Source organism: Thalassophryne amazonica, chromosome 7 (assembly GCF_902500255.1).
Source record: "Thalassophryne amazonica chromosome 7, fThaAma1.1, whole genome shotgun sequence".
Taxonomy (NCBI): Eukaryota; Metazoa; Chordata; class Actinopteri; order Batrachoidiformes; family Batrachoididae; genus Thalassophryne; species Thalassophryne amazonica.
The window spans coordinates 70,954,907-70,977,984 of record NC_047109.1 but is presented as its reverse complement, the minus strand read 5'-3'; the positions used below and the strand labels follow the sequence as shown (position 1 = coordinate 70,977,984).

Here is a 23,078-nt window from a genome sequence, read left to right as displayed (position 1 = left end):
ATGTATACTGAAAGACAAATTGTCTTCTGTAAGAGGCTACTGTGAAAACACATTGGAAAAAATCAGTATAATTAGCCTTTAAATTTTGAAAACATGACATTTTATACACACAGCAGTAGCAGCAAATGATATGTCAAATGTCAAATTACACAGAAATATGAAAAAGAAATAAAAATGTGTCTGCTATTTGGTAATTTTTTTTAAATGTTATCTTGAGAAACTAAATCCACACATATGCTAAAGAGCAGTCTGATCATTAATCATGATTGCACAGATTTCTAAGACAACCTTTTGAATTTGTATCAATAACACATTCAGAATGTACAGTCAGCGACTATCCACTGGTCTTCTTTGGATTTAATCCATGTACACTGAGTTTCAATCAATCAATCAATCAATTTTTTTATATAGCGCCAAATCACAACAAACAGTTGCCCCAAGGCGCTTTATATTGTAAGGCAAGGCCATACAATAATTATGTAAAACCCCAACGGTCAAAACGACCCCCTGTGAGCAAGCACTTGGCTACAGTGGGAAGGAAAAACTCCCTTTTAACAGGAAGAAACCTCCAGCAGAACCAGGCTCAGGGAGGGGCAGTCTTCTGCTGGGACTGGTTGGGGCTGAGGGAGAGAACCAGGAAAAAGACATGCTGTGGAGGGGAGCAGAGATCGATCACTAATGATTAAATGCAGAGTGGTGCATACAGAGCAAAAAGAGAAAGAAACAGTGCATCATGGGAACCCCCCAGCAGTCTACGTCTATAGCAGCATAACTAAGGGATGGTTCAGGGTCACCTGATCCAGCCCTAACTATAAGCTTTAGCAAAAAGGAAAGTTTTAAGCCTAATCTTAAAAGTAGAGAGGGTGTCTGTCTCCCTGATCTGAATTGGGAGCTGGTTCCACAGGAGAGGAGCCTGAAAGCTGAAGGCTCTGCCTCCCATTCTACTCTTACAAACCCTAGGAACTACAAGTAAGCCTGCAGTCTGAGAGCGAAGCGCTCTATTGGGGTGATATGGTACTACGAGGTCCCTAAGATAAGATGGGACCTGATTATTCAAAACCTTATAAGTAAGAAGAAGAATTTTAAATTCTATTCTAGAATTAACAGGAAGCCAATGAAGAGAGGCCAATATGGGTGAGATATGCTCTCTCCTTCTAGTCCCCGTCAGTACTCTAGCTGCAGCTAGAGTACTAAGTTTGTCACCAGATCAAGACTTTGTCCGTCTCTCATGCTTATTCAACAAAAATAAACTTGGATATGGTTCACTTAGAGTGGTGTAAACAACATTAATCAAACTTTGATCCAGACTCAGCAAACAACTGCACAATAATAGCTTTGGTCCATTACCGCTTTATTGTATTACAGGGCCCAGAAATGTCATATTTCATTTATGGAAGCAATGCAAATGGTTTCTGTGCAGGGTGCACTCAACTGGAGACTGAATATGAACATCTGAAGAAAATTCTGCATAGAAAAAGGCTTCCATTTCATGAAAGCCTTAAAAAAATACTGTTGTTCAATAAGCTTGGACATTTTATTAAATATATATCTGAATATACAAAACTGGTTCATTTGCACTCATTTCTGAAGATATTTTAAATCTTGTAGTTAAAAATCAGATGTGCCAATAATTCTGACCAGGGCTGTAGAAATGAAAATGTAAACATGTTTTACAATTATGCCTCACACTCACCCCGATGTCAGGGTGCTGCCATACAAGGCGCTCACTACACACTGGGAGCAATAGGGGATTAAAGGCCTTGCCCAAGGGCCCTTAGTGATTTTCCGGTCAGGCGGGGATTTGAACCCATGATCTTCTGGACTCAAGCCCAACACCTTAACCACTAGACCATCACCTCCCCCAATAAGATGACTTCATTCCTGTGCAGAAATGGACCAAAGATTTTAATCAACATTTTTAAATTCATGACAATAAATTTAAAGTGGTCAGTTATTTATACTATGCATCTTAAAACTGAAATACCAATGTAAAGCACAGTGTCATGTTTGTGTGTTTATGAGACTCCCATATTCTCATACTGCTTGACTATATGAACATCATGCTTTAATAATTGTAAGAATTCAAACAAGCATTCTCACACACTGTGTTTTTCTATCCATCCAACATTTAGCTCTTCACAGGACATTAAAACGAGCATGTACTTTTTTTTTCTTTCTTCATTTTAGGCTATGGGGTTTAAACACTATAAAGGTGGAATGAACCATAAAATGTCTGACCCGAGGTGGTAGCTACCAAAAACTACATTTGATTAATGGGCACCTACCATGGTATAGCTTCTGTGGCCTTAATGTGAAAAGCAGTAGGGGGTGTAAAGACTGGTTCCTTCCCACTGGAAGCTGTACTTCCTATACAGGCCTCCCAGAGGTAGCGCGTTCATTCCTTCTGGTAGTTTTCCGCAGGAGCCCGAGTCTGAATGGACACTACCGCCAAATCTCTGCCTTCTTACCATATGTTACATATCCTGAGGGGAAACACAAACATCTGTTTCCATCTTTCAAAGACTGTCTGGTTTGTTGATGGTTATCATACCAGAATAGTTCCTGCGTCTCATTGCTCTCTCTTTCTCCCACCTTCCCTAAATTACTTTCCATTTCTTTTCCTCCCTCTCTCCATCTCTTGATTCACGTGCCCTCTCCCTACCTCTCTGACTCATTTAGCAATAATTTAGAGGAAGCATCAACACACCTATGATTAATTATGCTGCTTTGATGAAACTGCCTGTTGCGTCATACCGTTAATTAAAAGCTGATATATTTTTCCCATAGTAGTTGTTATTCCAGCTGATTTGTTCCATCCATGTTGTCACCACAGACAGTCAACAAAACAGAATGCTAAATCCTATACATTCTCACTTTGCAAACAATGAAGCCAAAAGCCTACGTAATGTTGTCATCTGGTTCATGTGTAGAGCACCCAAAGTGCAGAAAGCTGTCTCACTGTGTAGTAGCTGGAGCAGTGCTGTCACACAGCGCAATTTTACACAATGCCAAAGCAGAATGAGCGTCATCAGGAGATGACATACCCCCTGGCCCTGAAAAATCAGTAATACAAAGTGTCAGGGGATCACCCAAGTACACGCTTATGCTAAATATGAATGACTTTGGACAAATAGTTCTTGAGATATCACACTAACAAGCAAAAATGGACAGACAGATGAATGGACAGACATACGTGCTGATCTCTATATCCCCCATAGGATAATAAAAAGTGGGGGGAGTATGGAAAATCACAAAGGGAGAGAGAGAGAGAGAGCTGGGGTGGGGGAGTACAGTGATTCTTACATTTGTTTTAAAATTAATTCCATTGCAGACATTATGAACCCAAGATTTGTATTGTCAACTTAATTTGTTAATATACAGTGATTCCTGTATTTAAAGCCTGCAACATTCCAAACGAAGTTGGGATGTCAAAGCATTTAGCACTTTGTAATGTAATTTCTTCTCACAATACTGAAAAGACATTCTAGTCTTTTTTGAGGAACACTGTATTTAAATATTTCAATAATTTTCTCACACATTTGTTGACAAACTGGGGATCCCATCTTAGCTCCTCAAAGATACTGCATTCATACCAAGTCATAATTGCAGCCACCTGTTGATACCACCTGTCTGAACTAATATCATTATTTTATTTTATTTATTTATTTAACCTCATAACTAGCCCAAAATTGCCCTCATCATGGGGCTGGAAGCATGTGCTGGTGCCATACGTCACCACATTCACCACACAATGGGAACTGTTTTGGGTTCTGGACAGCAACCAGCCAAACATGCAACCAGCCCATCCCCACCTCTTGAAAAAGTAACTATCTGTCATAGGCAGGTGAAATTTGTGCCAGTTAATGAGGTCATCAATGCTGACGCGCTGAGGCTAGATCATGACCACAGATCATGCAGGTACAGGCAGTCCTGTACCTGAAGCACTGAGACTGTATCATGACCGGAGATTATGCAGATGAAGGCAGTCCTGTACCTGAAGCACTGAGGCTGGATCAAGCCCACACATCATGCAGTTATAGGCAGTCCTGGGCATATAGCCTCTCAAGGGGGTCCATAATGTGTGAAATTAAAGTCACATGCCTAATATCACTTAGAGCACTGGGATGGTCCTTCTTCGGCACATTTTTCAGCCCCACGGAGACATCAAAGAAAAGCTGAAACATTTCTGCCTTGTACTCCGCAGGCACCTTAAGCACCCTTGAGTTAATACTGCCATGTCCTCTTGCCCTGACAGTTCAAGGTATGGAGAGCTGCCATCTCACCTGATTGGTTGTAAAGACCAAGGTGAATGGGACAATTTCTTGGACTGGCATTGGGGATGAGGGACATGGGGTGTGTTATTGTCCAAATGGGTGTGTGTGTGTGATGGGCAGAGAGTGAGATGAGAATAGGGGATTCGGTATGGTAGTTTTGGAAATTGACGCTGGATTGTCCTGCATGGTTGAGTCAAACCTGATGTAAGACTGGCTTAGTGCATCCTTTTGTCCCCTACACTGTTCCTTTTGGCCTTTTCATGATTTGCATGATAAATGCCAATGAGATACCATATTATCAATATCTAGTAATAAATTTGGTACTTTCACTTTTATGTAGTTAACGATTGCCCGTGGAGACGGATTCTTCAAAAAACAAAACAATTAAAAGACCCCCCAACAACTCCTGATCTTTATTACACTATCTATACATTAAAAGCCAAGTGGCCTCTGTGTACGTGTATGCATGCGTGTGTATAGCTTTGATCATGGAGAAACTGGGGACAGCTGACGTTTCGTGTTTGGTATACTTATGCATTTTGGGTCAAGGATGAACGCTGAAAAAATGGAAAGTTGATAGGACAAATATTTTGAGAGAAATTGGGGATATTAGCTAACAACTGTGAACAACAGACATTGATACTGTAATTACATTCTGGACTAGCATGCCATTCCAGCAGGGGACAGCACATCAACTATATTTTAAAAGCAAAGTGGCCTCTGTGTACATGTATGCGTGTGTGTATGTGTGTGTGTACTTTCAAACACAGAGAAACTGGGGAGAGCTGATATTTGCCATTTGATATGCTTACATATTTTGGGCCAAGGATGAACAGCACCAAAACACATTGATAGGACTAGTTAACTCTATAATATTCATCTTGAAACGTCCTCAGTAGCATTCTGTCGCCACACTTAATTATCAAAACCGAAGGTCACTAACAGGACTTAAAGGCTGTTGAATGGCTAAAATCACTGAAATAATTTTTATTGTTGTGTGCTACAGTAGGCATGATTACACCTCGTATCCAACGAGGCAACAAATATTTTGAACACTGTGATCCTCTCTATCCGTGATTGCCATGTGCATTAGCCTTTGACTAAGAATAGCTGATCACATAATGTCATAGGAGAGACATTAGCAGAACATTACATGCACAAAATAGAGCCAAACATCTCATCAGCATTGCACCAACACACTTAGGTCAAATAAATAGCTCTGGAGATGGTGTGACAGACATATGGTGGGGATTTTGTTGGCACGTCTGAGCTTTGGAGTTACAACAGCAAATGTTGCTACCTAAAAATGTTGTTGACAAGCTACAAGCCCAGATAGTAAAAGCAGTCAAATGTTCAAAATGATTGTGGGATGATCTTCACTTCTTATTCTAATAAGTGTAGGGGATTCCAGGGGAGACTTTTTTCCTTGACTTTCTAACTGATATTTCATATCTTGTCAGACAAGACTTGTTTGATGTTCTTTTTTCTTTTTAGCTCTTTCAGCTATGGTCACCTCTCATTTGTTCAAACAAATCTGAGTGCAAGGTCAGGAGTAAGTGTTAGGGCCCCTTCACACATAGTACGAATAAGTACAAATTAGGGCAAATCACGGTGGAACAGCTCATATGAGCGAACCCCAAAAACATCGAGCCGACATGCAGACGTGAATGATCCCACTGCGATGGTTTTGTGCACGACACCGTCGCAGTGGGAACACAGTGCGAGCAGCTGGAGCATGTGTAACCACATCGCGCAGCTGCTGTGAAAAAAAAAAAAAAACAACCTCGGGGTTCGAATCTGCAGTTTACAAAAGCTCTGATTGTCAGCCAGAAACTTTAACACTGTGCTACCATCGCTGTCCCGTAAAAGGTGCGGAAAATGCATGAAATCAACAAGGAGATAGAGTATGAATAAGTACAAATCAGGGTGAATCATGGTGGAACAGCTCATATGAGCGAACCACGAAAACATCGAGCTGACAGGTAGACGTGAACAATCCCACTGCGATGTTTTTGTGCACGACCCTGTCGCAGTGGGAACACAGTGCGAGCAGCTGGAGCATGTGTAACCACATCGCGCAGCTGTTGTGAAAAAAAATACATGTCACCCACGGGATTCGAATCTGCAATTTGCAAAAGCTCTGATTGTCAGCCAGAAACTTTACCACTGTGCTACCATTGCTGTCCTGTAAAAGGTGTGGAAAAATGCATAAAATCAACAAGGAGATAGATGTATAAAAAAAATAAAACCACACACTTTTAAAAAACACGGCATTTTAATGAATCCCTCTTATTAAGTGGACAATACAAATATGAATCATCTGTTCCTCTGTAGATGACCCATGGTCACAAACGTACAGTCATGATGTGACATGAATGAAGCAGGGCGCTCTTATCATATCCACATCTACTGGCCTGGTGTGTCCAGCCCCCCCACGCGTGTGGCTGGCCCGACACGCGTGTCTTGTGGACGGCATGCCGCAGGACAGACGCCGCGTCATGTGGAACAGAGCTCACGTTGGTGACATGACATTCAGATTGACCGCTGCGTGTTATGATCTGACGGTCCGTTTCACCTGGGGCAGACCGTGCGCTTGCTCGCTGCAGCCCATCGCAACAGCGATATATGTTTTTATGTATGTCCACGTGAGGAGAGTAAGCAGACACACGTGCATCACAGTAGACAGTTGTAAGTTCATGTCCATCCAAGCACGGTACGTGTTCTCCAAATGGGATGTCCAAAACCAGAGATCTCAACAGCTGTGGCTTTCGGCAGCCACACCTCATGTCCGTCCAGCGCACTCACCAATGTGTCACTCTATGTCTGTGTTATATGAGCTGTCAGTGAGTCTCAGAAGCTGACTGGCACCTCACTGTCCTGTGTGCGCTCAAACCTGCCTGTCCGGCCCCATGTGATCATGTCTGTGCAGCATACATATCAGCATTTTGTGCCCCCCCCCCCCCCCCCCCCCCCCCCCCCCCGGCATGCCACATGTGTTGGGGGGAGCATGACACACGTGCACACGTGCGATACATGTGCGATGTTGTTGCTTTTGCAAAGCCACACTCGTGGGGGCACTTAGACAAATTTCACATCCAGCTCGAAAGTGATTGTCTGCTGACTGTTTTTGTGCAGCGCAAATGGCCACACACTTTCTAAGTGCCAAGCGAGCGGTGTTAGATGTTCGTGTGCGTCACCTGGAATCTGGCCGACACCTGCTGCGAGAGGGATCGAATGGGCTCTCTCTGTCTTTCAGCCACTGGTGTGCGCAAACAGTTGTAGCAACAGGTGTACTAAGCATTGGAGGCAGCAGCAACACATGTACAAGGCGTTGGAGGCAGCTCCGAATTTTCACAATTAGCATGCAATTCCTCCTCTGTGCACTAGTTGACTTAAATTGTGTTATGTGTGAAGGAGCCCTTAATATCATGTTAAAAATATTTTTATGTACATACATTTAATTTGCATGTTCATGTTTTTCAATTTTTTAAAACATATTTTAGCTATTTGAATTGCAGCTTTGTGAGAATAAACATATTTCTTGTTCAAACATTTACGTAAAGAGGTTTTATGAAATTCACTGAAGATTTTCTTGCCTATTTTTCTCATCCATTCATTCATTCATTTTCTTCTGCTTATCCAGTTCCAGGTCATGGTAAGAGAAGACCAAGCAGCTCAACCCACACTTCCCTATCCTTGGCCAATCTCAGGAAGGAATTGACCAATAAGATCCAGCACTGGTCAAAGAGCTGTTATTTCCAGCTTTAAATGCAATGTACCGATGCATTCATAATTTACGGAATCCGTGTCATTGTTGCAGCCCTAAAAGGAGGAAGAATCTGTGGGAAATTGTGATCAATAGTAATGACCACAACCATTTTCCTACACCCATTAACCCATCAACCCATTACGCATTTACACACGCCACAGATTGAATATTCAAGATTCACAGGCCACGTCTGCATTTTACTTTCCATCTGCCAGGATATTTAGTCTCAGTAGGTCTGTGTGTGTCCGGTGACAGTCTACAAGGGTTCATTTTGTGTCTGTGTTTTTATTCATGGCAGTGAGCTGGGAGCAGGCAGGCCACACATCAACACACACACAAACATAAATCCACAACAAAGACCTGTGGGTCAAAACTTTTGGCCACGGCCTGAGAGGGACCTGCTGGAGATGAGGAAACCTGCCTGCTGTTTGTGTGTGTGCAGAAGCTGGATGTGAAAAACAGCTGCAGTGGTTGACAGTATGATGATAGCTGTGTTCACTGTGTTGCTACAATCTGACAGGCAGACGACAGGGACCGTGTGTGTGGACTGTGTACTTTAAGCATTCAGCTCCTGCATATTGTAAACTCAGTCACAGAGCATCAAAGTTGTGTAGCTTTGAAAGAAAATACTCTTGTTTAGAGGGTAAATCAGTTTTAACTGTCAATTATTTTCTGCAGTGGTGAGACAAAGTCACAATCAAGTCACTCTCAAGTCATGAATCAGCAAGTCCCAAGTCAAGTCTCAAGTCATAACGACCACCAATTGTTTGCAAGCTGACTTGAGAATAACATGACAGTGACTTCATCCCACCTCTGATTTTCTGCTTCATTTAAACAATGACAGATAGCAATCCATTTCCTGCAGCTACCGTGACTGTCAGATGAACTAGTCATGGCCAAAAAAAAAAAAAAAACTTAATGACTGACTTCAAACACTGCAGAATGAAACAAACAAACAAACAAAAAGCCACATTTCTTATTTGGCCTTCACACACAGGTCAAATTGCTCAGTACAGAATAGCAGTAATGAGTGTAAACCAATATAACTACAGTCTGTGCACTAACTTTGCTATAGATCATCAAGTTAGGGCCCATTGTTATTATGAGGATGCAGAGGGTATCTTTAATTATTAATGCTTTACCTCCTACATGTGCATGTCAGTCACTGAGTTGTTTGTAAGATGTGCACTGTCCGGTTGTGTATGCGTGTGCGCCCTCCTGTGTGTGTGTGTGTGTGTGTGTGTGTGTGTGTGTGTGTGTGTGTGTGTGTGTGTGTGTGTGTGTGTGTGTGTGTGTGTGTGTGTGTGTGTGTGTGTGTGTGTGTGTGTGTGTGTGTGTGTTTCTATGTGAGATTTGAGCCTAGGTGAGCTGTGGGGGATGTAAGGAAAAAACAAAGAGATGAATTGCCAGGAAAAAAGAGAAGGAAGAGACTGTTTCTTTCATCTCTCCTTTTCAAGTCACTGTAGAAATAGAAGAGAGAGGACTATAAGTGAAGCTTTCTCTCGTAATGTACCACTCTCAGAAATGTTTTGATGCCTTTCAAGTGTACTATATTAGTTTTTTTTAAGCTCTTGGGGGGGGGGGGGGGGGGAGTTGGCACAGTGAATAATTACTTTAAAGTCATATTTAGGTAGACAGAATAGGAGTGTATGTTTCTTTGAAAAAAGAGGTAGTTTACTTTGAAATTATCTGTTATGTTCTAAATTTTTTTAAGTTGAGGCTGTGAGGACCCCTGCAATATTTTGCCATTTTTAAAGCCACTGACCCATTTTGGAAGTGTTTTTAATACTATGATCCTATTAATTCAACTCTATATGATGTTGTTTTACAAAACAAAAAGTATTTATAAATGATGTCAACCAGAGTGTATCTGCTTTTTGATGAAAGACTTGTTTGTTCCAACCATGCCTGGTAGTGAAGCATGGGTATTGTTGTTGGTCATGTGTGTGTATGTGTGTGTAAGTGTGAGTGAGAGAGAGAGAGAGAGAGAGAGAGAGAGAGAGAGAGCGAGAGAGAGAGAGAGAGAGAGAGAGAGAGAGAGAGAGAGAGAGAGAGACTGTCCATATGTGAACATTGAAACTCAAAGAATTTTGAGCACATTTGGACAGAATATGGTGGAACTGTCGAGGTTCATTGAAAGAAAGTGATTGAGTTTTGAGAGGAATACTGATATGAAGCCCTACATTTCTATTTGTCACATGAACTTTGACATTGAGTGTGTCAATTAGTACTCACAGTCCTAGGATGTGAACTATAGTTGTTTTGTATGAAGCCAGGCTGTTTCTGCCACTGAGCACTGAGCAGTTATTTCACTGCCACTGTAATGTCACCAGCATTTGGTGGTTCACAGGTGACTGAAGTATCAGTCACAGGACCCCTGGCACTGTAGATGTCTATCATCCCAGCAGGAGGAACCACCGTATCCAACTGCACAAAGTAACCAGAGGAATCTGTCAGGACTGAATGATCACTATGGTGGGATGAGAAGTAGGTTTGAAGGAATGAAGTGCTTTGATTCCTCAGTAAGTAGACCAAGGTCAAGGATCACTAGACCACAGATAGCAGTCATGTGATCACAGATTCCTTTAAAAAATGCCTCCTTGTCTACTCTGAGGAACAACACAGCCCACTTTCTGAGCTCCATATACACTGTGGTATATCTACAAAACCATGTACCACGGCTCCTCTAGATGATTTATAGACTGCCCTGAGATATGAAATTCCTTCTCTTCTCAACACTGATGACTTATTGGAGTCATCAGTGTTGAGATCAGAATTTATTGAAATTCTCAAGAAACTTTCAGAATTTGGTCATGGTAGAATATTCCATTCAGATAACAAATTGTGTCCATGTCTGCAAGTTCTCCTGCCAAACTCTGCACAAACTCCTGTGGTAGAGTCTGATCTTGAACTCTGACCAGATTTACTCTTGGACACTGAGCAGACAGCAGTCTGTGATACGTCAACTGAATATTCAAGGTAGGCTCAAATCTGTAGTCAGACATCTTGACATTAGAGAGAACTATAAGCAATACACATGGCGTTTAAGATCCTCAGTGATATTCCCAGTTTTACTGGAAAACCATGAGGTGCCCTTGACTGCAGTTGAGAACCTTGCATGGCAGCACAGTGATATCAGAGTAAGTGAAAGGGTAAAGGGTGTGTGTGTATGTGTGTGTGAGAGAGAGAGAGACAGACTGTCCATATGTGAACACTGTAACTCAAAGAATTTTGAGCACATTTGGACAGAATATGGTGGAACTGTCGAGGTTCATTGAAAGAAAGTGATTGAGTTTTGAGAGGAATACTAATATGAAGCCCTACATTTCTACTTGTCACATGAACTTTGACGTTGAGTGTGTTACAACAGGCAAGCAAGCACAATATTGCTGTGATCAATAGTCATGAGCAAATGCAATTGCAATAATCAATAAATTAGTAATTATTAAGCAAAGGCCACACAAATGACACAAAGGTCCCACCTTCACCTCCCCTCATCATGTCAAAGTGGGTCCAAATGGTGTACAGAGGTACATGCTCAGTATTATCCAGGAACTTGTTGGGGATCCTGCAAATTCTAAGGATGCCCCAGAGAGCAGCCTGGTCAATCACATCAAAAACTTTTGAAAATCAAACATAGGCTGCACAGAAGCAAAGTGGATATTTGCGCTTCTGTTCAATTAGTACTCACAGACCTAGGATGTGAATGATGGTTGACATGTTTTGTATAAAGCCAGTCTGTTTCTGCCACTGAGCAGTTATTTAATATAAGGTGCAGGTGTTGCACAGTGAGTGGCCATTCCTATGTCTATGTCTATATGTATATATGTGACCCTATGACTGATGGCTGGCCTGTCCATGGTGTACCCGCTTCTTGCGCAATGACCAGCTCCAGTGCCCTCACTCATCACATAACCTGAAATGGAATAAGTATGCGTAGAAATGATGACTGAATGCAAATGTTAAAATAAAAATCAATAGCATACAATATGGCTCCATGTTTCATGGTTCACTCATAGGAGCTGTTCCGTCATGATTCACTCTGATTTGTACTTAGTCATACTACATGAGAAGGAGCCCTAAGAAATGTTATACTGCCTAACTTTGACATTGATGGGTACAGCCTGGAAGTCATGGAGCACTTCACATACCTTGGGTCAACCATCTCTAACTTATACTCTCTATTGATGCAGAGATGAACAGCAGGATTGCGAAGGCAGCAGCAGTTATGGCAAGACTAAGCCACAGAGTCTGGAACGACTCCAGCCTCACTGAGAAGACAAAACTGTGCGTCTACCAGACCTGCGTGCTCAGCACACTCCTACAGCAGTGAGGCATGGACCGCCTACGCCAGACATAAGAAAAAGCTCAACAGCTACCATCTGAGGGTGCCTTAGACGAATTCTGCACATCAGATGGGAAGACAAGGTGCCCAACACGTAGGTCTTGGAACAGGCCAACATGAGCAGCATGTTCACCATTCTTGGTGAACGGCCCTTTGTTGGCTTGGCCACGTCAGGAGAATGGATCCAGGCCACATTCCTAAAGATCTACTGTACAGTGAGCTGGCAGAGGGCACTTGTTTGGCTGGTTGACCACGCTTGCACTTCAGGGATGTCTGCAAGAAGGATATGAAAATGTGCAGCATCAATGTCAACACATGGGAACAGTGTGCAGAGGACTGTGCGGCCTGGTGCCTTACTGGCAGAACAGGTGCACAGAGGGCTGAGCAGGAGAGAAACCAAGGTCTTGCTGAGTAACGAGCTAGCAGGCAGGAGTGACAGCAGCAGCCTCAACAGGCATCACAGTACACGTGCAACAAATGCAGCATAGACTGTCACTTGTGCATTGGAGTGATAGGTCATTCCTGCAGGTGTAGATACAAACAAAAGTCAAAAATTTCCTGGATATTTGTATTGTCAACTGTGTTGTTAGCATGGCCCAAGTAGTGGGTCACCCCTTTGAGTCTGCTTGAGATGGGTCTGCTTGAGATTTCTTCTTCAAATCATCAGAGGAAGTTTGTCCGTCACCTGTGTGCTTGCTCTAGGGGTTGGTAAGGTTAGACCTTACTTGTGTGAAGTGCCTTGAGGCAGCTTTGTTGTGATTTGGGACTATATAAATGAAATAAATTAATTGTATATAAAAAAAAAATCAACCAAAAAAAAAAAAAAAAGCCAAAAACCAAACAGGATGCTACTCCATCGTCTGCAATTTGATTACTTATGCAACCCATCATCTTGGCTTTTATATTTTTAATTCATTTATATCAAGTTTTAGAGATTTACTTTCAGTTTGAGTCTAAGAAAGATCATTTTAGAAATTTTTATATTAAGAAGCCTGATTTACTTTTTGTATTTGAAATGCCATAAACAAATTAAAATGTGTGAAATACCAAGGGGCTGAATACTTTTGCAAACCACTGTATGTATTCCAGATAACTGACAGCAGTTTATCTGCACTTAAAATGTATCTGAAATAACAGTGAAGTACTGCATTACTAAAAATAGTCGACAAGATATCTACATGACTTCTCTGTGCCTCTTCCATCATCCTTTGTTATTAAGGGTGACGCCTACATGGATTAACCAAACATACACAGAGAGAGAGAGAGAGAGAGAAAGAGAGAGAGAGAGGAGAGAGAGAGAGAGAGAGAGAGAGAGAGAGAGAGAGAGAGAGAGAGAGCTAATGAAACCAAAGACCATCAAAGAGAGTCTATCTACCCTGGTTTAGGAAAAACAAACTAACATAAAATATGGATTTGTCCAGAATGTAAACCAGAAGCCTCTTACTGGCTTGTGAGTTGTGCATGAGGTCTGTGTGCATGCACTAGATAGAAGCTGATAAACAGAATGTATCACTTCTATTTTGTACTCAGCACAAAGCAAGACACGCGTTTTTGTTAGTTTCCACCCAATATGCGATGTCTTCATGTCCAGCACCCACACTGTCTAAATCATGAGTGCAGTTGTGCCCGTGCAAGCGTATTGGTCTAAAATCAAGTTGTGACTAGGTGCACCACTGGCGTGTCCTCATCATCTTGTCCCAGAAAGCACTTTGAACCACAGACCAACAAAAGCCTGGTCTGAAGTCCAGCACAGTCTATCTCTTACTACTGGCACATGAAACCATAAAACTGAACTGTGATAATCAGATGAAAAACAAAACATTAATAATTCTGGTTTGTACCATATTTATAGCTGCTTTTCTTCCTCTCCATGGCTTGAGTATAGGATAAATGGAGTCAGGGAGTCTGTAAAATTTCCATAAGTAACGCCATAAAAACTTCAACAGATTCAGCCCTGAAATTTTGGGTGCTGATAGATACAGGTGAGGACAAGTTAACCTCCTACTATGGGCCATGTTGGCAACTTTTAACATGCACTATGACTGTAAATGACTACTATTTCATGCCTGCACAGTCTGTGACCAGAGTTCAGAGCTGTGTGCTTTGGAACCTGAATAGCTACGACAGTCATTCACATACCATATTTTTGCTGCAAAAAACAACAATAAAACTCTGTGTTCCATAAAATTGTTTGAATTATGCTGTTGAAATATGTTGTTATTCACTCCTCAAACCTTAACACTGCAAGGTTAATATTTTCTCATTTTTTGAACTCCAAGAAAATTTCCTTTGTCTCACTCTGGTCAATATTATTCTTAGTTCACAGAAACTGTGCATCAATCAAACTCGCAGGCTTGATGCTAATCACAGGGTCCTGGTGACCACTAAGACCACTGTTACTTGTTCACAGGGAGTCTGGACATTAAACATACTTTGAAATGAAAATGTAGTCTGCTGATAATAGAGCTTGAATATGTGTAACTCCCTGTGCTTTGGTACAACAACACATTAAAAACACACTCCAGTACTGACAGAAACAAAGCAATGTGTTACAGCGCACAACAGCATGCACAAAAGCAAATTATAGTAAAAGGCAGACAGAAGGAACTGTTCTTCTCTAACCCTGTAAAGTACTGCAGGTGAGTGATAGTTCAACCTACTCAGGAATATACATGTGAGGTCCATCACAAAGACCAGCGATGCACAGTGGTCAGGGAACACTTTTCACTCACAGCACATACAGCAGGCGTTCACAGATGCAGTATCTGACATATATGTTTACCCAGCTGCCATAGCAACTATCTGCATCCTGCCTCTTTTGCCAGCTGTTTCTTGAGGTGCGCCCCTGGTCCATTCAGACATGTTTCCTTGCCAGAAAACATCTCACCTTTGAGTGCTGCCTTTATGAACAGTAATATCACAAGCATTTTGTCATTGGCAGACGGCATTATGACTGGTTGACTTTATCTTATGCCCACAAAAAACCAATGATGATTAAAACCAACCCCTTTTGCACCCAGCACCGACCTTGGTGCTCAATTTACATGCCCACAACAAGCGATATGAACTTGTACAGGCTCCAAATCCCACCTGCAGCAGATGTTTATGTAGCCCCACTGTCAAGAAAGAGTATTTGTATTGGGGGGTATCATCATTATGCTGCAAATAAAAACCTTGTGTGTCTCCTGTACATAATTCAGAAGAGAGAGAGAGAGAGAGAGAGAGAGAGAGAGAGAGAGAGAGAGAGAGAGAGAGAGAGAGAGAGAGAGAGAGAGAACGACTATTAAATAACACTGGTAAATGGGCAGGAAACACCTCTGCTGCCCTCTGACTATTAGGCATAGAAAACAGAGAAGGGACTGAAAGCAGACCCCAGATGAATAAAAACCAAATGAGTGAGAAAGAGAGATTACAGATGTTGAGTAGAGGATGAGAGCATGGTCCAACTCAAACAGGGAAACAGTGAGTGAAAACCTGGCAACCGTAAGCCAGCAACACCAGACAGAACCCCAGATCTCCTCGCACAATACCACAAGACACCATCTACAGAAATAACACTGTCACTGTTCTTCATAGAAACACCGGGACAATGTCCGGGAAAATCAGGTCCAGACACTGTCCGTAGTTTGCCCTGTCACACATGTAGCACAAACAGGAGATTGTCCACATCAGACATTTACCCACCCACTGGAAATACTCCAATTGGCTGAGTGAAGGGTATATGCCAGGTAGAGTGTGCAGGATGCAGGACATGATGAAAAAAGTAGACTGCGGAAATTGCTCTTGGCATTCCTTCTATTTGTCTGGTGATTATGACTTTGCCCTAACCAAAAGAAAATCCTGTAATCTCATCCTCCATACACGTTAGTCTATTTCTTGGCGTCTTATGTAAATGTCTTTCATTTACAGTTGGATATTTGCATTCTTCTACTTTTGCCAGATGGTACATGGAAGACTTAAGGGCATATCTCACTACAGTCAATGCCATCTTTTAAAAATTATATAGTAGACCATAAATCACTCCTTCCAAGTCTTTAACTTATGCGAGCACTGATACAGCTGATAAAAGTAAATTTAGCAAGAGTGATGTCCGAAAATGCATGACAGATTAATATCAGTTCTATCCTAATCATTACATAACCTTGGCGACGCGACTTTTAGTGAGCTGTAGGTCACCAGTTATTATGCAAAGTTTCTCCAATCACAGCCACAAAAACCTATACTGCTTCAGCATTGTTATAGGTGTCTTGGTGGATGCCCTCAGTAGTCTCCCTTCTTACATGGTCACACAGTTTTTGGACCTGCCAACTCGGGACAGAAAAACCCATAGAGAAAGATGCTGTTTGTAATTGCAATGATTCAAGTAAATGATACTGAGGCAAGTGTACTCTGCTGGAAACCAATGGGTTGCGTTTCTTTGGGTTGGGAGGAGAGTTACTACTCTACGCAAGGAATTCAAATATCTTGGGCCTTGTTATGGTGTAGGCGATGTTGATCCAGGAGGCAAGCTACTCACTTAATAATTTAAGTTCTGAACTTCACCGATGGTTATGAAATTTGGTTAGTTGCCCAAAAGAACTAGTTCGTTCATAGAGAACTGGGATTCATCCTTAGTGAAAGGGTGTGGGCACCAACATCCGACGCAGCCAATATAAATCACATACAAAGGAGGCAGCTGAGCTGATTCAGGTATCTGACTAAGATGTGTAATCTTTCTGGAGGCTTTCCATGTCAAAATGGGAGGAGATCCCACGACAGGGCCAGAATATACTGAAGGGGGTTTCATATGTTATCTGGCCTAAGACTGATAGATGGTGGGTGTGGCTGTGGAGAGGGATATCTAGGCTCCCTTCTGACAGCCCAACTACATGGATGCCCTGTTAAAACAGCTGATCAGGAATAGTTACTACAAGCCCTTGTTTTTTACAAGTCAGTCTAGCTTGGATGTTTCAGCTTCCAGGTCCTCATGATCAGTACGGTAACATTGACAAAGTAATTGTAATACCTCTGCTTCCACCTGGCACATCTTAACAACCCTACAAATAGACCCTATACACAACTGTATAGTTGGTGGTCCCACACAAGGTAAGACATTAGTAGTGGCCTGGTCAACAGTTACTTGCTTGCAAAACATCATTTCAGACCTTTCCCTGGAGGATAGCCCTAAAAGCATATCACCTTGGAGGTCATACAATTCACATTTTTTAACCAAGCCAACAAACAAAATAATTGTGTTAGACTTAAATCTATTTGCCTGAATTAGCATTTTAATTACACTGAGACACTTTGAGAACATTTGACACATATAAAAAAGCCAGAAGCAATAAGCAAAATGTCCAGTAACATTGTGATCACCCAATATAACATATATATGTCTACTACAATTACTGTTTTATTTCAACTTTTGGCAAATATTACATTTTAAACAATGTCAGCTCTGCAGGACTACAAGCCAACAGCAGAACAGCAGATCAAGTATGTACAACAATAGATGACATGGAGTGTTATGCCATAAGGGAAAATCAAGGTAGATTACCACAGTGTGACAGACAGCAAACTGAGGCTCTGGCATGGATTTAGTGACAAGCTCATTGCAACCCTGTAAATGTCTTGGTGACGCGATATAGTTTGATGTGGAAGAGTCTCTTTGAAGAACAGAAAATCATTTCCAAGAAAAAGTCAAAGTCAGAAAAAAGAGAAGAGTACAGAGAAGAGTAGAAAAGCTGGGGGGTTTAGGAGATGACTTATTGTTCCAACCTTTCTTGGCCTTCTTAGATGGTTGATTCTTCTGGATGAACTTGGTAGACTCATATGAGATTCCTAGGTCTTCCTCATCCCCAGTTACTTCGGCAATTGGATCAACACCTCCTGAGCGATGGGGAACAAGGGTATACAACATCAATAAGCTTTTACATAAAAAAGAAACTGTACCAATCTTTCAGATTTAGTAATTCCACACACTAAGGGCCCTGTCCCACTGGGGAGAGGATTAATTGCGCATGAATTGAGTATACAAATTGCGGGCGTTGTTGTCGTCTGCAACAAAAATGGCCAAAAATGACAAATGTCCCAGTATGAATACGGCTATATTAATAATATATAGCGAATATATGATTAACAATCACAGTTATATAACGCATGTAGTGGAGGAAACTGATCCGACACATTGAGATTATCACGGCAGTATTACGGGTGTATTATGAATGCATCGCGCATGTGTTGCGTGTGCACGGCATCTGCATTGTGGTCATAAAAGAAGTGCACTCGCTCCTTTTGGCATCACTATTCACACCAACAATACAGCCTCTGGACCATTTGCTGGACTTGGACAGTTGATCACAGAGTCAATGTTTATTTTGTCATGCGAGGGTTAACTGTTCATGAGTTTGGGGAGCGGGAGGGAGAAGCCGCTGGGGGTGTGAGACGGTGTTTTTTTTTTCTTTTTTTTTTTTTGAGTGAGTTGTGGCTAAAACAGCAACTCTTTCTTTTGTTGGTGTTAAATAAAAGTCCTGGATTGCAGCAGCTATTACGTCTTTGTGGATTTACACAGCCGGACTGGCACTGACTGGCAGGTATGTCGCTTTGTAATAAAAGCGCTTTATTCGTGGCCAGTTTGTATGCATTCGCTACAACATATTTTAGTTTGTGATGTGGACATGATGGGCGCGCAATATATCTGTTTTACACACTGTCCCAGTCCACTGTCAAGCCGCAAATCCCCATCAGTTGCGGATATCAGCGGTTAACGGCAGATATACAGCGCATAGAGTGAGTATGTATTGTGTATGAATTGAGTATATATGGAGTATGTAAGGCGGATGTCATCCGCATTCAGATTTTGAACAGCTCAAAAATCCTGGCTGCGGACATGCGTGCCTCTGCGGATGATCACGGGCGTGTTAAGATGACGGCCGACTCATACAGGCATGTTACACGGATATTGCAGATGTTTGGCGAATATGGGTCAATTTTGTGCGCAATCCATACGCAAATCCTTCTAAACGCCAGTGTGACAGGGCCCTAACATTCATACTGCTCTCAAGATAACTAAAAGCTAATGCTGCTTGTCAATAAAAAGAATGACAAAGGTGACACTCCTAAGTAATCATTTAAGCACAAAAAGACTCATGAAGGTTAGTTTGAAACAGTACAGCAGACAATGTTTCAAAACAACTGTTTCAAACACATACAAAAAAAGCAGGAGGAAAGTTTAAATGGATGGCTATCGAATATTTTGCTCAAACAGCACTGACAAAATACTACTTGCAAGGCCTTAGTATTTTTTACAACAAACTTTGTTATAGTTTAATTTATTACAATTATTCGAACAATGTGTAGTCATGATAATTTTATATTTTTGAGACTTTTCCATAAAATCCAACAAAGCAGAAAATCTGGTGTGACAGAATTTGATATCAATATATTGACTCCACTGAACATTGCTTGATCCAAGGATTCCAAAAGTACCTGGGATTTGGAAACTGGGTAACACAGTTTAAAAGCTGAATGCATAAACACAACTCCAAATCTGACTTGATAGTGGCGCTGAAGCACTGACATGAACCTTTGGGGAGGTGATGGTCTAGTGGTTAAGTGTTGGGCTTGAGAACAGGGATTCCTTGGTTCAAATCCCCGCATGACCAGAAAAATCACTAAGGGCCCTTGGGCAAGGTCCTTAATCCCCTTATTGCTCCCGGTGTGTAGTGGGCGCTTTGTATGGCAGCACCCTGACATTGGGGTGAATGTGAGGCATTATTGTAAAGCGCTTTGAGCGTCTGATGCAGATGGAAAAGCGCTATATGAATGTAGTCCATTTACCATTAACTTCATTAAGAATTACCTGACTATCCCAACTAACTGCATCAAATTTCAAAACTTCTACATTTATGTGTACAACACTGTACAATATACACTGGTACAATTTGGAAATGAAATGTGACTGACAGATGGATGAGTGACCACACTGATGGATGGAGTGCAATTCTATTTACCCTCTCCTGGTATATCGTCCAATGTGATTTAAATGACAGTGCTAGTTAGAGAAAAAAAATGCAACTGTATATTTTCTTAAAATCTGTCAGAAATAGGCAATTTGCCACAAGATGTCTGTCAGAGATTTGGTTAAAGACAAGTGATTTGTTTTTATTGAAGAATGAACTGATTCAATGCCATTCAAAGTGGTGCAATACGACATATTCAAAACAATATTTTGTTTAATGCAGACATTTTGCACATATATTAGAATTAGCCAAAAGTGGCATTGCTTGCTTTCAAATAAATTCATGAAAATCAGATACCTTGTTCTGATTTTAAGAAGAAAGGGGGCCTTTGTTATCACTGAATATACATGTATACAGCCAATGAAATTTGTCTTTTGCATTTAAACCATCTTAATTGCAATTATACACAGCCCAACCACAAGGACCAATGTGCAGACATAGTGTGGTGCCCAGAGACCAACCCTTGCTCTGAAAAACACTACCTTGGTCAGGACAGAAAAGGTAGATTTCTTAATGTGCTGTTTTGATGGTGGGAGGAAACTGACGTGTCCAAAGGAAACCCATGCAGACACAAGGAGACCATGCAAACTCCACACCAAAGGAACTATGCATGGGTGGAACTGACCCATGGACCTTATTGTGATAAGGCAAGATTGCTTACCACTAAGACACTGTGCTGCAGAACATGCTGCACAGAAGAAGCGCAGAAGAAGGAACCACATGTTGTTATCATAGCATAAGCAGTATAGCATAATTTTCCCGTTCTGAACCAGTATGATAATACGAGGGCTGTCAATAAAGTATAGGTCCTTTTCATTTTTTTCAAAAACTATATGGATTTCATTCATATGTTTTTACGTCAGACATGCTTGAACCCTCGTGCGCATGCGTGAGTTTTTCCACGCCTGTCGGTGACGTCATTCGCCTGTGAGCACTCCTTGTGGGAGGAGTCGTCCAGCCCCTCGTCGGAATTCCTTTGTCTGAGAAGTTGCTGAGAGACTGGCGCTTTGTTGATCAAAATTTTTTCTAAACCTGTGAGACACATCGAAGTGGACATGGTTTGAAAAATTAAGCTGGTTTTCAGTGAAAATTTTAACAGCTGATGAGAGATTTTGAGGTGATTCTGTCGCTTTAAGGACTTTCCCGGTGCGAGACGTCGCGCAGCGCTCTCAGGCGGCGTCATCAGCCTGTTTCAAGCTTAAAACCTCCACATTTCAGGCTCTGTTGATCCAGGACGTCGTGAGAGAACAGAGAAGTTCAGAAGAAGTCGGTTTCAGCATTTTATCCGGATATTCCACTGTTAAAGGAGATTTTTTTTAATGAAAGACGTGCGGGCGGATTGCTAGCATCGGCTCGCAGCCGCCGCGACGCTCCGTCACAGGAAAACACCTCTGCTGGAAGCCTTAAGGACAAGTTGGAACATCTCCAGCTGATAAACATTTCTCATATACTCACTCCACTGAAAGCCATCAAAAGCCACTGGATTTTAAACAAATGGTTATCAACACGGAGGTGTTTTTCCTGTGCCGCCGCGCCGCGTCGGCTGCGTCCCGACGCTCGGACCCGTCCGCACGTCTTTCATTAAAAAAATCTCCTTTAACAGTGGAATATCCGATAAAATGCTGAAACAGACTTCTTCTGAACGTCTCTGTTCTCTCACGACGTCCTGGATCAATAGAGCCTGAAATGTGGAGGTTTTAAGCTTGAAACAGGCTGATGACGCCGCCTGAAAGCGCTGCGCGACGTCTCGCACCGTGAAAAAGTCCTTAAAGCGACAGAATCACCTCAAAATCTCTCATCAGCTGTTAAAATTTTCCACTGAAAACCAGCTTAAATTTTTCGAACCATGTCCACTTCGATGTGTCTCACAGGTTTAGAAAAAATTTTGATCAAACAAAGCGCCAGTCTCTCAGCAACTTCTCAGACAAAGGAATTCCGACGAGGGGCTGGACGACTCCTCCCACAAGGAGTGCTCCAGGCGAATGACGTCACCGACAGGCGTGGAAAAACTCACGCATGCGCACGAGGGGTTCAAGCATGTCTGACGTTAAAACATATGAATGAAATCCATATAGTTTTTGAAAAAAAATAAAAAGGACCTATACTTTACGGACAGCCCTCGTATTAACAAAGTCTGAACCCAATGTCAAGTTCAAACAGGTACATTTAAACAAGGATACCACCTACCACACAAAGTCTAAGAAAGCGTTGCTCTGATCTCTAAGGTTTTTCAAGAGTTTGTCAACATGGAAGCTGCAGTGAAATAAGATCAATTCAAACTATTATGATAACAAAATTTATCATATTACATTCAATGGTTCAGAAGTTCTTGTGTTGATGAAGTCCTATCTATACTTTAAAGCTAATTTTCGATTAATCTTGGGTAAACATCTCTACTTATTTCTATTGCACAGTGTGAAATTACGTCTTTAGCTCAAAGTTGTACGGAGTCTGCACCACATTTTAAATGAATTCAGTAGAGTGTAAACTTAATGTGACGACAAACACTAACAAAATTCAAGCAGGATCTTCCAAGTAAAGGTTACAAAACATTAAGGACAGTTGCAGAATATGCAATAAAGCATGGGATAAAAAGCTGCTGAACATGTGGTCTCCAAATGTGTGTGTGTGTGTGTTGTGAGTCAGTGAGTGAGAGAGAGAGAAAGAGAAGAGAGAGAGAAAATCTCTGC

At 41.7% G+C, this 23,078-nt stretch overlaps 1 long non-coding RNA gene across 1 annotated transcript; it reads left to right on the top strand.

Moving 5' to 3' along the window:
• Positions 1–1,516: 1,516 nt before the first annotated feature.
• LOC117514116 lies at positions 1,517–22,550 on the top strand. Its single transcript, XR_004561809.1, has 3 exons — positions 1,517–1,645; positions 8,104–8,115; positions 22,540–22,550. It is a non-coding gene; the product is annotated as an uncharacterized LOC117514116 (long non-coding RNA).
• Positions 22,551–23,078: the final 528 nt, after the last annotated feature.